Below are 16131 nucleotides of genomic sequence, written 5' to 3'. Positions count from 1 at the left end.
CCATCAGCAGTCAGCATTTCTGTGATACTGAATAGTACTCCCACGGCAAATACCTTCACATAAATTTATCGAAGCGAAATGGTCTGGAATAGGTTTGGATTCGTCTGTTCTTGTGATTTGGAGTGGAAGCAACTCCAAATCTATTCAAATCATGGAAACGCTCTGATTCTCAGGTGCTTTGATTCTGCTCTCATATTAATTTGTGATATTTGTAGGTGTTTTCTCAAAAGATGGACTTTTTCTCCGGCAGCTGATTCTTGATGGTCGCTGGGATGACGTGCTTGAGTTCCTTCTGCCGCTCCATGGGGTGGAGGGCTTTGACAAAAACGCTGCCTTTACCTCATTTACAAGCATAAATTCCTGGAACTCCTTTGCATAAAGTTGGATCCTGGACCGTTACAGGTAAGTTGTCCTGACAGGCCATTACATGTGATAGTATCTGACAGGTCATTACATGTGAGAGTGTCTGACAGGCCATTACATGTGAGAGTATCTGACAGGCCATTACATGTGAGTGTGTCTGACAGGCCATTAAATGTGAGTGTGTCTGACAGGCCATTACATGTGAGAGTGTCTGACAGGCCATTACATGTGAGAGTATCTGACAGGCCATTACATGTGAGAGTGTCTGACAGGCCATTACATGTGAGAGTATCTGACAGGCCATTACATGTGAGTGTGTCTGACAGGCCATTACACGTGAGTGTGTCTGACAGGCCATTACATGTGAGAGTGTCTGACAGGCCATTACATGTGAGAGTGTCTGACAGGCCATTACATGTGAGTGTGTCTGACAGGCCATTACATGTGAGAGTGTCTGACAGGCCATTACACGTGGTTGTGTCTGACAGGCCATTACATGTGAGTGTGTCTGACAGGCCATTACATGTGAGTGTATCTGACAGGCCATCACATGTGAGTGTGTCTGACAGGCCATTACATGTGAGTGTGCCTGACAGGCCATTACATGTGAGTGTGCCTGACAGGCCATTACATGTGAGTGTATCTGACAGGCCATTACATGAGAGTGTGTCTGACAGGCCATTACATGTGAGAGTGTCTGACAGGCCATTTCACGTGGGAGTGTCTGACAGGCCATTACACGTGAGTTTGTCTGACAGGCCATTACATGTGAGTGTGTCTGACAGGCCATTACATGTGAGGGTGTCTGACAGGCCATTACATGTGGGAGTGTTTGACAGGCCAATACATGTGAGTTTGTCTGACACTCACATTACATGTGAGTGTGTTTGACAGGCCATTACATGTGAGAATACATATAATTATAGTTACAACTACACATGCCATGAAGTTGTCACTCATTGACTCACTGTTTTCTAAAAAACACTTTTAGTTCTGATGCTACTTTGTTTGGATGTTTAGTTTCTTCAGTTTTTGTATTTTCGATTAAACACAGTCTGTTTCTGACATCTGTGATTGGCTAATGTCTTCCTTGGCTGTCATTCCATCATCATCTCTGTGGTTGGCTAGCAATCATTATTTTTTCATTTTGTTCATACAGAACCATGACTCCACATTGGACGAGGTCGTCAGCTGCCTCACTGAGTTAGAGCATCTTTGTTCTGATAGTAAGGAGTATGACAACTTGTGCTTTCTATTGACTCTTCCCTCCATTTCCTCTGATCAGGCCTACAAGAATTGGAACCCTTCCAGCGCCCGTATCAACTGCTTTAATGAGGTCGGCTCTCCATGTTGTTTTATTGCATGGGGTTACTTAGTCAGTGGGGTTATTATCTACACTCCTTGCTTTGTACAGTTACATGCTCTCCATGTTCTTATTGCATGGGGTTACTTAGTCAGTGGGGTTATCATCTACACTCCTTGTTTTGTACAGTTACATGATTTCCATGTTCTTATTGCATGGGGTTACTTAGTCAGTAGGGTTATCATCTTCACTCCTTGCTTTGTACAGTTAGATGCTCTCCATGTTCTTATTGCATGGGGTTACTTAGTCAGTGGGGTTATCATCTACACTCCTTACTTTGTACAGTTACATGCTCTCCATGTTCTTATTGCATGGGGTTACTTAGTCAGTGGAGTTATCATCTACACTCCTTGCTTTGTACAGTTACATGATCTCCATGTTCTTATTGCATGGGGTTACTTAGTCAGTAGGGTTATCATCTTCACTCCTTGCTTTGTACAGTTAGATGCTTTCCATGTTCTTATTGCATGGGGTTACTTAGTCAGTGGGGTTATCATCTACACTCCTTGCTTTGTACAGTTACATGCTCTCCATGTTCTTATTGCATGGGGTTACTTAGTCAGTGGGGTTATCATCTACACTCCTTGCTTTGTACAATTACATGCTCTCCATGTTCTTATTGCATGGGGTTACTTAGTCAGTGGGGTTATCATCTACACTCCTTACTTTGTACAATTACATGCTCTCCATGGTCTTATTGCATGGGGTTACTTAGTCAGTGGGGTTATCATCTACACTCCTTGCTCTGTACAGTTACATGCTCTCCATGTTCTTATTGTATGGGGTTACTTAGTCAGTGGGGTTATCATCTACACTCCTTGCTTTGTACAGTTACATGCTCTCCATGTTCTTATTGCATGGGGTTACTTAGTCGGTAGGGTTATCATCTACACTCCTTGCTTTGTACAGTTACATGCTCTCCATGTTCTTATTGCATGGGGTTACTTAGTCAGTAGGGTTATCATCCACACTCCTTGCTTTGCACAATTACATGCTTTCCATGTTCTTATTGCATGGGGTTACTTAGTCAGTTGGGTTATCATTTACACTCCTTGCTTTGCACAATTACACTTCAGTACTAACATTTGTAACTATACAGTAATCCATCACTACTTCCTGGCTCACCATTCACGGATTCAGTACTTCACAGTACTATGTACAGTACGTTCATACTATGTAAGTGTATTCTGTGGTTTTAAATACTGGGACTGGGGTTGAAATATAAACTGTAGGTCAATCAATATAACTTCAAATTACTTATTATATAAGAAAGCAATACAATATGTTTAGAAAGCAGTGTAAGTGTTTAGGTGTTAAAATTTTGGCTCTTACATATACTTTAAAACATAAGCTTTTATTTAGCAAATTTTCACTTATCACTGGGACGCCGGTTCCCCTTGACAACCTTATATCAACTGTACTTGAATATTCCATGTACACAGTTAGTATAGATAGCATGAGTTCCATTAACTTTGGCTGTGCTAAATGATAGATACAACCTTAGGCCTTAGTGAAGTTTTGATCACACATAGCCTAATGATACAATTGAACAACATTTTTACCATGATGGTAAATTTATCAAAACCATTGCTTGGCGAGGAGGTTTTTAGCCCTACCAGCAATAACTACAACCTGTACAGTATATTACAAATCATGGATGTAGGGAATGTTTAAACACGATGTTTGAGAAGGTTTTATGTTCTTATTTTGCTGTCAATATTGTCTCTGTTCTTTCAGCTATACCCACTGGTCAGCAGGTTCATCGGGCTTGAAAAGGCAGCACCGAGCAATTCATCAGCTAAACACGACAGACTAGTTAACCTGCTTGCTAAAGGTCAGTTTTCAGACTAGTTAATCTGTTCACTATATGTCAGTTTTCAGACTAATTAACCTGCTCACTAAAAGTCAGTTTTCAGACTAGTTAACCTGCTCGCTAAAGGTCAGTTTTTAGACTAGTTAACCTGCTTGCTAAAGGTCAGTTTTCAGACTAGTTAACCTGCTCGCTAAAGGTCAGTTTTTAGACTAGTTAGCCTGCTCACTAAAGGTCAGTTTTCAGACTAGTTAACCTGCTCGCTAAAGGTCAGTTTTTAGACTAGTTAGCCTGCTCACTAAAGGTCAGTTGTCAGACTAGTTAACCTGCTCATTAAAGGTCAGTTTTCAGACTAGTTAACCAGCTCACTAAAGGTCAGTTTTCGGACTAGTTAACCTGCTCACTAAAGGTCAGTTTTCAGACTAGTTAACCTGCTAGCTATAGGTCAGTTTTCAGACTAGTTAACCTGCTCGCTAAAGGTCAGTTTTTAGACTAGTTAGCCTGCTCACTAAAGGTCAGTTTTCAGACTAGTTAACCTGCTCGCTAAAGGTCAGTTTTTAGACTAGTTAGCCTGCTCACTAAAGGTCAGTTGTCAGACTAGTTAACCTGCTCATTAAAGGTCAGTTTTCAGACTAGTTAACCAGCTCACTAAAGGTCAGTTTTCGGACTAGTTAACCTGCTCACTAAAGGTCAGTTTTCAGACTAGTTAACCTGCTAGCTATAGGTCAGTTTTCAGACTAGTTAATGGTATTAGTACCTTCCATTGCAATGAATTCTCCAACTGTGGACTATGTCATACCTATTGTACTCGTTGGTTCCGTTGCAAGAAAAGTTACAACTGTGGGTCATGTCATACCTATTGTACTCGTAGTTTCCATTGCAATGAAAACTACCACTGTGGATTATGTCATACCTATTCTACTTGTAGCTTCCATTGCGATGAAAGCTACAACTGTGATGTGTGTTTGAATACCTGTGTGTGTGCGTGTGTGTATGCATGTGCGTCCACGTGTGTGTGTGTGCGCTTGTATGTGTATGCGTTTTGTTCGTGTGTTTGAACATGTATACATGCGTCTATGCAGGTCTGCGCATCTGTCCTCGTGCTATGTGTATGTGTCTTCGCAGTTGTTAGCATGATTTTGGATGTGTGTCTGTCCGTGTCTGCGTGACTGTCTTCAGAATTATCATCATTTTTCTTCAAACTTTGCTCCAAATATTGCAGGTTTGTCAAGGTTAATTTTGTTGAATCACAACAAGATCTTCAAAGTCTGTCAAGAAGTTACTAAAATCTTCAAGGACGGCTTTTTAACTCGAAATTTGAAGGTACAGTTGGAACTATCAAGCTGTCAATATTTGGGACCTCTCTCAAGCTGCTATTGTGAACTCTCAATAGAACATTGATTGGTAAACGAATCAAATCCGTTGCATTTACTTGTACATACATGTATCCGGTTACATAAGTGTGTTTGTATGTGCATGCATGTTGGTGGGAGTTTGGTGTGTGCAAGCGTGTTTGCGCATGACTGCTATGCGTGACCGTATGTGAGTCTGACTATGTGTGTGTGCAAGTGTGTGTTCGTTTAATCGCCCAAGTGTGTTTCTGTGTGTGTCTCTGCGTGTGAGTTTGTGTATTTCTGTGCACAGCCGTGTCTGTACATTTTTCTATGCTTGTGTATCTGAGTTTGGGTGTGTTTGCGCGCGTGTGTGTCGCTGTCCGTGTCTGTGTGTATGCCTTTGCACGTTTATGGCAGGTGTCTGTTCTGAGCAAGTATATGAATGTATTTGTCCGTCTCTGTGTCTGCGTGACTATTATTAGAGTTACCATCAAAGCTCTGGAAACATTTTTCCAAATGGTGCAATATCACGAGATTTAATATGGGGAACTTTATTCAATCACGCCAAGCTGTTTTAATCTGTCAAGAGGTTACCGTGCACTTTAAAAACAAGTTTTATACGTGCAAGTAAAAGATACATTTAACACTATTTAATGTGTGTTTGAAGACCTGTGTGTGTGCATGCGTGTATGCATGTGTGTCCACGTGTGTGTGTGTGTGCGCGCCTGTATGTGTATGAGTTTTGTTTGTATGTGTGAACATGCATGTGTGTGTCTATGCAAGTCTGCGCATCTGTCCTTGTGCTATGCATATGTTTCTTCGCAGTTGTTAGCATTCTTTTGGATGTGTGTCTGTCTGTGTCTGCGTGACTGTCATCAGAATTATCATTATTTTTTGTAAAACTTTGCTCCAAATGTTGCAGGTACGCCAAGGTGAATTTTGTTCATTAACAACAAGAATTTCAAAGTGTGTCAAGAGGTTACTATAATCTTCAAGGACGGCTTCTCACTCGAAAGTTGAAGGTAGTTGGAACTATCAAACTGTTCCTATTTTGGACAGCTATCAAGCTGCCACAATGAACTCTCAAAAGAACATTTGGCGATTGATAATCAAATCAAATCCGTTGAATTTAATGGTACATACATGTATCTGGTTACATAAGCGCGTGTGTATGTGCATGCGTGTTGGTGAGAGTTTGGTGTGTGCAAGTGTGTTTGCGCAAGACTGCGTGTGTGTGACTGTATGTGTGTGCGGCTATGCGTGCGTGCAAGTGTCTGTTTGATCGCCTGAGTGTGTTTCTGTGTGGGTCTCTGCATGTGAGTTTGTGTATTTCTGTGCACAGCTGTGTCTGTACATCTTTGTATGTTTGTGTATCTGAGTTTGGGTGTGTTTGCACGCGTGTGTGTGTGTGTGTGTGTGTGTCGCTGTCTGTGTCTGTGTGTATATCTTTGCGCGTTCATGTCTGTGTCTGTTCTGAATAAGTATATGAATGTATTTGTCCGTCTCTGTGTCTGCGTGGCTATTATTAGAATTACCATCAATGTTCTGCAAACATCTTTTCAAATGGCGCAATATCGTGAGGTTTAATGTGGGGAACTTTATTCTATCACGCCAAGCTGTTTTAATCTGTCAAGAAGTTACAGTGCACTTTATAAACAAGTTTTATACCTGAAAGTAAAACATACATTTAAAACCATTTAATGTGTGTTTGCATACACGTATGTGTGCGTGTGTGTGTGCATGTGTGTATACATGTGTGTATCCATGTGTTTCTATGCGTGTGTGTGTGCGCCTGGATGTGTATGCGTTTTGTTTGTATGTGTGAACATGTATGTGTGTGTCTATGCGAGTCTGCGCACCTGTCCTCGTGCTATGTGTATGTGTCTTCGCAGTTGTTAGCAGGTTTTTGAATGTGTGTCTGTCTGTGTCTGGGTGACTGTCATCGGAATTATCATTATTTTTTTTCAAAATTTGTTCCAAATGTTGCAGGTACGCCAAGGTGAATTTTGTTCAATAACAACAAGATTTTCAAGTTTGTCAAGATGTTACCATAATCTTCAAGGACGGCCTTTCAACTCGAAGGTTGAAGGTACAGTTGGAACTATCAAACTGTCACTATTTGGGACCGTTATCAAGCTGCTACGGTGAACTATCAATAGAACATTTGGCGATTGATAAACGAATCAAATCCGATGCATTTAGTGGTACATACATGTATCCTGTTACATAAGTGTGTTTGTTTGTGCATGCATGTTGGTGGGAGTTTGGTGTGTGCAAGCGTGTTTGCGCATGACTGTGTGTGCGTGACCGTATGTGAGTCTGACTATGTGTGTGTGCAAGTGTGTGTCTGTTTAATCGCCCAAGTGTGTTTCTGTGTGTGTCTCTGCGTGTGAGCTTGTGTATTTCTGTGCACAGCTGTGTCTGTACATCTTTGTATGTTTGTGTATCTGAGTTTGGGTGTGCACGCGTGTGTGTGTGTGTCGCTGTCCGTGTCTGTATGTATGCCTTTGCACGTTTATGTCTGTGTCTGTTCTGAGCAAGTATATGAATGTATTTGTCCGTCTCTGTGTCTGCGTGACTATTCTTAGAGTTACCATCAAAGCTCTGCAAACATTTTTCGAAATGCGGCAATTTCGCGAGATTTAATGTGGGGAACTTTATTCAATCACGCGAAGCTGTTTTAATCTGTCAAGAGGTTACCGTGCACTTTAAAAACAAGTTTTATACCCGCAAGTAAAAGATACATTTAACACTATTTAATGTGTGTTTGAATACCTGTGTGTGTGCGTGTGTGTATGCATGTGCGTCCACGCGTGTGTGTGTGTGTGTCGCTGTCTGTGTCTGTGTGTATGTCTTTGCGCGTTCATGTCTGTGTCTGTTCTGAGCAAGTATATGAATGTATTTGTCCGTCTCTGTGTCTGCGTGGCTATTATTAGAATTACCATCAAAACTCTGCAAACATTTTTCCAAATGCGGCAATATCGCGAGATTTAATGTGGGGAACTTTATTCAATCACGCGAAGCTGTTTTAATCTGTCAAGAGGTTACCGTGCACTTTAAAAACAAGTTTTATACCCGCAAGTAAAAGATACATTTAACACTATTTAATGTGTGTTTGAATACCTGTGTGTGTGCGTGTGTGTATGCATGTGCGTCCACGTGTGTGTGTGCGCTTGTATGTGTATGCGTTTTGTTCGTGTGTTTGAACATGTATACATGCGTCTATGCAGGTCTGCGCATCTGTCCTCGTGCTATGTGTATGTGTCTTCGCAGTTGTTAGCATGATTTTGGATGTGTGTCTGTCCGGGTCTGCGTGACTGTCTTCGGAATTATCATCATTTTTCTTCAAACTTTGCTCCAAATATTGCAGGTTTGCCAAGGTTAATTTTGTTGAATCACAACAAGATCTTCAAAGTCTGTCAAGAGGTTACTAAAATCTTCAAGGACGGCTTTTTAACTCGAAATTTGAAGGTACAGTTGGAACTATCAAGCTGTCAATATTTGGGACCTCTCTCAAGCTGCTATTGTGAACTCTCAATAGAACATTGATTGGTAAACGAATCAAATCCGTTGCATTTACTTGTACATACATGTATCCGGTTACATAAGTGTGTTTGTATGTGCATGCATGTTGGTGGGAGTTTGGTGTGTGCAAGCGTGTTTGCGCATGACTGCTATGCGTGACCGTATGTGAGTCTGACTATGTGTGTGTGCAAGTGTGTGTTCGTTTAATCGCCCAAGTGTGTTTCTGTGTGTGTCTCTGCTTGTGAGTTTGTGTATTTCTGTGCACAGCTGTGTCTGTACATCTTTGTATGTTTGTGTATCTGAGTTTGGGTGTGTTTGCACGCGTGTGTGTGTGTGTCGCTGTCTGTGTCTGTGTGTATATCTTTGCGTGTTCATGTCTGTGTCTGTTCTGAATAAGTATATGAATGTATTTGTCCGTCTCTGTGTCTGCGTGGCTATTATTAGAATTACCATCAATGTTCTGCAAACATCTTTTCAAATGGCGCAATATCGTGAGGTTTAATGTGGGGAACTTTATTCTATCACGCCAAGCTGTTTTAATCTGTCAAGAAGTTACAGTGCACTTTATAAACAAGTTTTATACCTGAAAGTAAAACATACATTTAAAACCATTTAATGTGTGTTTGCATACACGTATGTGTGCGTGTGTGTGTGCATGTGTGTATACATGTGTGTATCCATGTGTTTCTATGCGTGTGTGTGTGCGCCTGGATGTGTATGCGTTTTGTTTGTATGTGTGAACATGTATGTGTGTGTCTATGCGAGTCTGCGCACCTGTCCTCGTGCTATGTGTATGTGTCTTCGCAGTTGTTAGCAGGTTTTTGAATGTGTGTCTGTCTGTGTCTGGGTGACTGTCATCGGAATTATCACTATTTTTTTTCAAAATTTGTTCCAAATGTTGCAGGTACGCCAAGGTGAATTTTGTTCAATAACAACAAGATTTTCAAGTTTGTCAAGATGTTACCATAATCTTCAAGGACGGCCTTTCAACTCGAAGGTTGAAGGTACAGTTGGAACTATCAAACTGTCACTATTTGGGACCGTTATCAAGCTGCTACGGTGAACTATCAATAGAACATTTGGCGATTGATAAACGAATCAAATCCGATGCATTTAGTGGTACATACATGTATCCTGTTACATAAGTGTGTTTGTTTGTGCATGCATGTTGGTGGGAGTTTGGTGTGTGCAAGCGTGTTTGCGCATGACTGTGTGTGCATGACCGTATGTGAGTCTGACTATGTGTGTGTGCAAGTGTGTGTCTGTTTAATCGCCCAAGTGTGTTTCTGTGTGTGTCTCTGCGTGTGAGCTTGTGTATTTCTGTGCACAGCTGTGTCTGTACATCTTTGTATGTTTGTGTATCTGAGTTTGGGTGTGCACGCGTGTGTGTGTGTGTCGCTGTCCGTGTCTGTATGTATGCCTTTGCACGTTTATGTCTGTGTCTGTTCTGAGCAAGTATATGAATGTATTTGTCCGTCTCTGTGTCTGCGTGACTATTCTTAGAGTTACCATCAAAGCTCTGCAAACATTTTTCGAAATGCGGCAATTTCGCGAGATTTAATGTGGGGAACTTTATTCAATCAGGCAAAGCTGTTTTAATCTGTCAAGAGGTTACCGTGCACTTTAAAAACAAGTTTTATACCCGCAAGTAAAAGATACATTTAACACTATTTAATGTGTGTTTGAATACCTGTGTGTGTGCGTGTGTGTATGCATGTGCGTCCACGCGTGTGTGTGTGCGTGCGTGTGTGCGTGTGTGTGCGTGCGTGTGTGCGTGCGTGTGTGTGCGTGTGTGTGCGTGTGCGTGCGTGTGTGTGCGCGTGTGTGCGTGCGTGTGCGCGCGTGTGTGCGCGCGTGTGCGTGTGTGTGCCTGCGTGTGTGTGTGTGCGTGTGTGTGTGTGCGTGCGTGCGTGCGTGCGTGTGTGTGTGTGGTTCGCTGTCCGTCTGTATGCCTTTGCACGTTTATGGCAGGTGTCTGTTCTGAGCAAGTATATGAATGTATTTGTCCGTCTCTGTGTCTGCGTGGCTATTATTAGAATTACCATCAATGTTCTGCAAACATCTTTTGTATGTGAGTCTGACTATGTGTGTGTGCAAGTGTGTGTTCGTTTAATCGCCCAAGTGTGTTTCTGTGTGTGTCTCTGCGTGTGAGTTTGTGTATTTCTGTGCACAGCCGTGTCTGTACATTTTTCTTTGTTTGTGTATCTGAGTTTGGGTGTGTTTGCGCGTGTGTGTGTGCGTGCGTGCGTGTGTGTGTGTGTGACCGTATGTGAGTCTGACTATGTGTGTGTGCAAGTGTGTGTCTGTTTAATTGCCCAAGTGTGTTTCTGTGTGTGTCTCTGCGTGTGAGCTCAGGTATTTCTGTGCACAGCTGTGTCTGTACATCTTTGTATGTTTGTGTATCTGAGTTTGGGTGTGCACGCGTGTGTGTGTGTGTCGCTGTCCGTGACTGTATGTATGCCTTTGCACGTTTATGTCTGTGTCTGTTCTGAGCAAGTATATGAATGTATTTGTCTGTCTCTGTGTCTACGTGACTATTATTAGAGTTACCATCAAAGCTCTGCAAACATTTTTTTAAATGGTGCAATATCGTGAGATTTAATGTGGGGAACTCTATTAAATCATGCCAAGCTGTTTTAATCTGTCAAGAAGTTACAGTGCACTTTATAAACAAGTTTTATACCTGAAAGTAAAACATACATTTAAAACCATTTAATGTGTGTTTGCATACACGTATGTGTGCGTGTGTGTGTGCATGTGTGTATACATGTGTGTATCCATGTGTTTCTATGCATGTGTGTGCGCGCCTGGATGTGTATGCATTTTGTTTGTATGTGTGAACATGTATGTGTGTGTCTATGCAAGTCTGCGCACCTGTTCTCGTGCTATGTGTATGTGTCTTCGCAGTTGTTAGCATGATTTTGGATGTGTGTCTGTCCGTGTCTGCGTGACTGTCTTCGGAATTATCATCATTTTTCTTCAAACTTTGCTCCAAATATTGCAGGTTTGCCAAGGTTAATTTTGTTGAATCACAACAAGATCTTCAAAGTTTGTCAAGAGGTTACTAAAATATTCAAGGACGGCTTTTTAACTCGAAATTTGAAGGTACAGTTGGAACTATCAAGCTGTCAATATTTGGGACCTCTCTCAAGCTGCTATTGTGAACTCTCAATAGAACATTGATTGGTAAACGAATCAAATCCGTTGCATTTACTTGTACATACATGTATTCGGTTACATAAGTGTGTTTGTATGTGCATGCATGTTGGTGGGAGTTTGGTGTGTGCAAGCGTGTTTGCGCATGACTGCTATGCGTGACCGTATGTGAGTCTGACTATGTGTGTGTGCAAGTATGTGTTCGTTTAATCGCCCAAGTGTGTTTCTGTGTGTGTCTCTGCGTGTGAGTTTGTGTATTTCTGTGCACAGCCGTGTCTGTACATTTTTCTATGCTTGTGTATCTGAGTTTGGGTGTGTTTGTGCGCGTGTGTGTGTGTTTGTGTGTGTGTGTGTGTGTGTCGCTGTCCGTGTCTGTTTGTATGCCTTTGCACGTTTATGTCTGTGTCTGTTCTGAGCAAGTATATGAATGTATTTGTCCGTCTCTGTGTCTGCGTGACTATTATTAGAGTTACCATCAAAGCTCTGCAAACATTTTTCGAAATGCGGCAATTTCGCGAGATTTAATGTGGGGAACTTTATTCAATCACGCGAAGCTGTTTTAATCTGTCAAGAGGTTACCGTGCACTTTAAAAACAAGTTTTATACCCGCAAGTAAAAGATACATTTAACACTATTTAATGTGTGTTTGAATACCTGTGTGTGTGCGTGTGTGTATGCATGTGCATCCACGCGTGTGTGTGTGTGTGTGCGTGTGCGTGTGTGTGTGCGTGTGTGTGCATGTGTGTGTGCGTGCGTGTGCGTGCGTGCGTGTGCGTGTGTGTGTGTGCGCGTGTGTGCGCGCGTGTGTGCGCGCGTGTGTGTGTGCGTGTGTGCGTGTGTGTGTGTGCGTGTGTGTGTGTGCGCGTGTGTGCGCGCGTGTGTGCGCGCGTGTGTGCGTGCGTGTGTGTGTGCGTGTGTGTGTGTGCGTGTGTGTGTGTGCGTGCGTGTGTGTGTGTGTGGTTCGCTGTCCGTGTGTATGCCTTTGCACGTTTATGGCAGGTGTCTGTTCTGAGCAAGTATATGAATGTATTTGTCCGTCTCTGTGTCTGCGTGGCTATTATTAGAATTACCATCAATGTTCTGCAAACATCTTTTGTATGTGAGTCTGACTATGTGTGTGTGCAAGTGTGTGTTCGTTTAATCGCCCAAGTGTGTTTCTGTGTGTGTTTCTGCGTGTGAGTTTGTGTATTTCTGTGCACAGCCGTGTCTGTACATTTTTCTATGCTTGTGTATCTGAGTTTGGGTGTGTTTGCGCGTGTGTGTGCGTGCGTGCGTGTGTGTGTGTGTGTGACCGTATGTGAGTCTGACTATGTGTGTGTGCAAGTGTGTGTCTGTTTAATCGCCCAAGTGTGTTTCTGTGTGTGTCTCTGCGTGTGAGCTCAGGTATTTCTGTGCACAGCTGTGTCTTGCACAGAAATCTTTGTATGTTTGTGTATCTGAGTTTGGGTGTGCACGCGTGTGTGTGTGTGTGTCGCTGTCCGTGTCTGTATGTATGCCTTTGCACGTTTATGTCTGTGTCTGTTCTGAGCAAGTATATGAATGTATATGTCTGTCTCTGTGTCTACGTGACTATTATTTGAGTTACCATCAAAGCTCTGCAAACATTTTTTTAAATGGTGCAATATCGTGAGATTTAATGTTGGGAACTCTATTCAATCACGCCAAGCTGTTTTAATCTGTCAAGAAGTTACAGTGCACTTTATAAACAAGTTTTATACCTGAAAGTAAAACATACATTTAAAACCATTTAATGTGTGTTTGCATACACATATGTGTGCGTGTGTGTGTGCATGTGTGTATACATGTGTGTATCCATGTGTTTCTATGCGTGTGTGTGTGTGCGCTTGTATGTGTATGCGTTTTGTTCGTGTGTTTGAACATGTATACATGCGTCTATGCAGGTCTGCGCATCTGTCCTCGTGCTATGTGTATGTGTCTTCGCAGTTGTTAGCATGATTTTGGATGTGTGTCTGTCCGTGTCTGCGTGACTGTCTTCAGAATTATCATCATTTTTCTTCAAACTTTGCTCCAAATATTGCAGGTTTGTCAAGGTTAATTTTGTTGAATCACAACAAGATCTTCAAAGTCTGTCAAGAAGTTACTAAAATCTTCAAGGACGGCTTTTTAACTCGAAATTTGAAGGTACAGTTGGAACTATCAAGCTGTCAATATTTGGGACCTCTCTCAAGCTGCTATTGTGAACTCTCAATAGAACATTGATTGGTAAACGAATCAAATCCGTTGCATTTACTTGTACATACATGTATCCGGTTACATAAGTGTGTTTGTATGTGCATGCATGTTGGTGGGAGTTTGGTGTGTGCAAGCGTGTTTGCGCATGACTGCTATGCGTGACCGTATGTGAGTCTGACTATGTGTGTGTGCAAGTGTGTGTTCGTTTAATCGCCCAAGTGTGTTTCTGTGTGTGTCTCTGCGTGTGAGTTTGTGTATTTCTGTGCACAGCCGTGTCTGTACATTTTTCTATGCTTGTGTATCTGAGTTTGGGTGTGTTTGCGCGCGTGTGTGTCGCTGTCCGTGTCTGTGTGTATGCCTTTGCACGTTTATGGCAGGTGTCTGTTCTGAGCAAGTATATGAATGTATTTGTCCGTCTCTGTGTCTGCGTGACTATTATTAGAGTTACCATCAAAGCTCTGGAAACATTTTTCCAAATGGTGCAATATCACGAGATTTAATATGGGGAACTTTATTCAATCACGCCAAGCTGTTTTAATCTGTCAAGAGGTTACCGTGCACTTTAAAAACAAGTTTTATACGTGCAAGTAAAAGATACATTTAACACTATTTAATGTGTGTTTGAAGACCTGTGTGTGTGCATGCGTGTATGCATGTGTGTCCACGTGTGTGTGTGTGTGTGCGCGCCTGTATGTGTATGAGTTTTGTTTGTATGTGTGAACATGCATGTGTGTGTCTATGCAAGTCTGCGCATCTGTCCTTGTGCTATGCATATGTGTCTTCGCAGTTGTTAGCATTCTTTTGGATGTGTGTCTGTCTGTGTCTGCGTGACTGTCATCAGAATTATCATTATTTTTTGTAAAACTTTGCTCCAAATGTTGCAGGTACGCCAAGGTGAATTTTGTTCATTAACAACAAGAATTTCAAAGTGTGTCAAGAGGTTACTATAATCTTCAAGGACGGCTTCTCACTCGAAAGTTGAAGGTACAGTTGGAACTATCAAACTGTTCCTATTTTGGACAGCTATCAAGCTGCCGCAATGAACTCTCAAAAGAACATTTGGCGATTGATAATCAAATCAAATCCGTTGAATTTAATGGTACATACATGTATCTGGTTACATAAGCGCGTGTGTATGTGCATGCGTGTTGGTGAGAGTTTGGTGTGTGCAAGTGTGTTTGCGCAAGACTGCGTGTGTGTGACTGTATGTGTGTGCGGCTATGCGTGCGTGCAAGTGTCTGTTTGATCGCCTGAGTGTGTTTCTGTGTGGGTCTCTGCATGTGAGTTTGTGTATTTCTGTGCACAGCTGTGTCTGTACATCTTTGTATGTTTGTGTATCTGAGTTTGGGTGTGTTTGCACGCGTGTGTGTGTGTGTGTGTCGCTGTCTGTGTCTGTGTGTATATCTTTGCGCGTTCATGTCTGTGTCTGTTCTGAATAAGTATATGAATGTATTTGTCCGTCTCTGTGTCTGCGTGGCTATTATTAGAATTACCATCAATGTTCTGCAAACATCTTTTCAAATGGCGCAATATCGTGAGGTTTAATGTGGGGAACTTTATTCTATCACGCCAAGCTGTTTTAATCTGTCAAGAAGTTACAGTGCACTTTATAAACAAGTTTTATACCTGAAAGTAAAACATACATTTAAAACCATTTAATGTGTGTTTGCATACACGTATGTGTGCGTGTGTGTGTGCATGTGTGTATACATGTGTGTATCCATGTGTTTCTATGCGTGTGTGTGTGCGCCTGGATGTGTATGCGTTTTGTTTGTATGTGTGAACATGTATGTGTGTGTCTATGCGAGTCTGCGCACCTGTCCTCGTGCTATGTGTATGTGTCTTCGCAGTTGTTAGCAGGTTTTTGAATGTGTGTCTGTCTGTGTCTGGGTGACTGTCATCGGAATTATCATTATTTTTTTTCAAAATTTGCTCCAAATGTTGCAGGTACGCCAAGGTGAATTTTGTTCAATAACAACAAGATTTTCAAGTTTGTCAAGATGTTACCATAATCTTCAAGGACGGCCTTTCAACTCGAAGGTTGAAGGTACAGTTGGAACTATCAAACTGTCACTATTTGGGACCGTTATCAAGCTGCTACGGTGAACTATCAATAGAACATTTGGCGATTGATAAACGAATCAAATCCGATGCATTTAGTGGTACATACATGTATCCTGTTACATAAGTGTGTTTGTTTGTGCATGCATGTTGGTGGGAGTTTGGTGTGTGCAAGCGTGTTTGCGCATGACTGTGTGTGCGTGACCGTATGTGAGTCTGACTATGTGTGTGTGCAAGTGTGTGTCTGTTTAATCGCCCAAGTGTGTTTCTGTGTGTGTCTCTGCGTGTGAGCTTGTGTATTTCTGTGCACAGCTGTGTCTGTACAT

Source organism: Watersipora subatra, unplaced genomic scaffold (genome assembly GCF_963576615.1).
Source record: "Watersipora subatra unplaced genomic scaffold, tzWatSuba1.1 SCAFFOLD_127, whole genome shotgun sequence".
NCBI classification, from domain to species: domain Eukaryota; kingdom Metazoa; phylum Bryozoa; class Gymnolaemata; order Cheilostomatida; family Watersiporidae; genus Watersipora; species Watersipora subatra.
Note: the sequence above shows the minus strand (reverse complement) of the source record.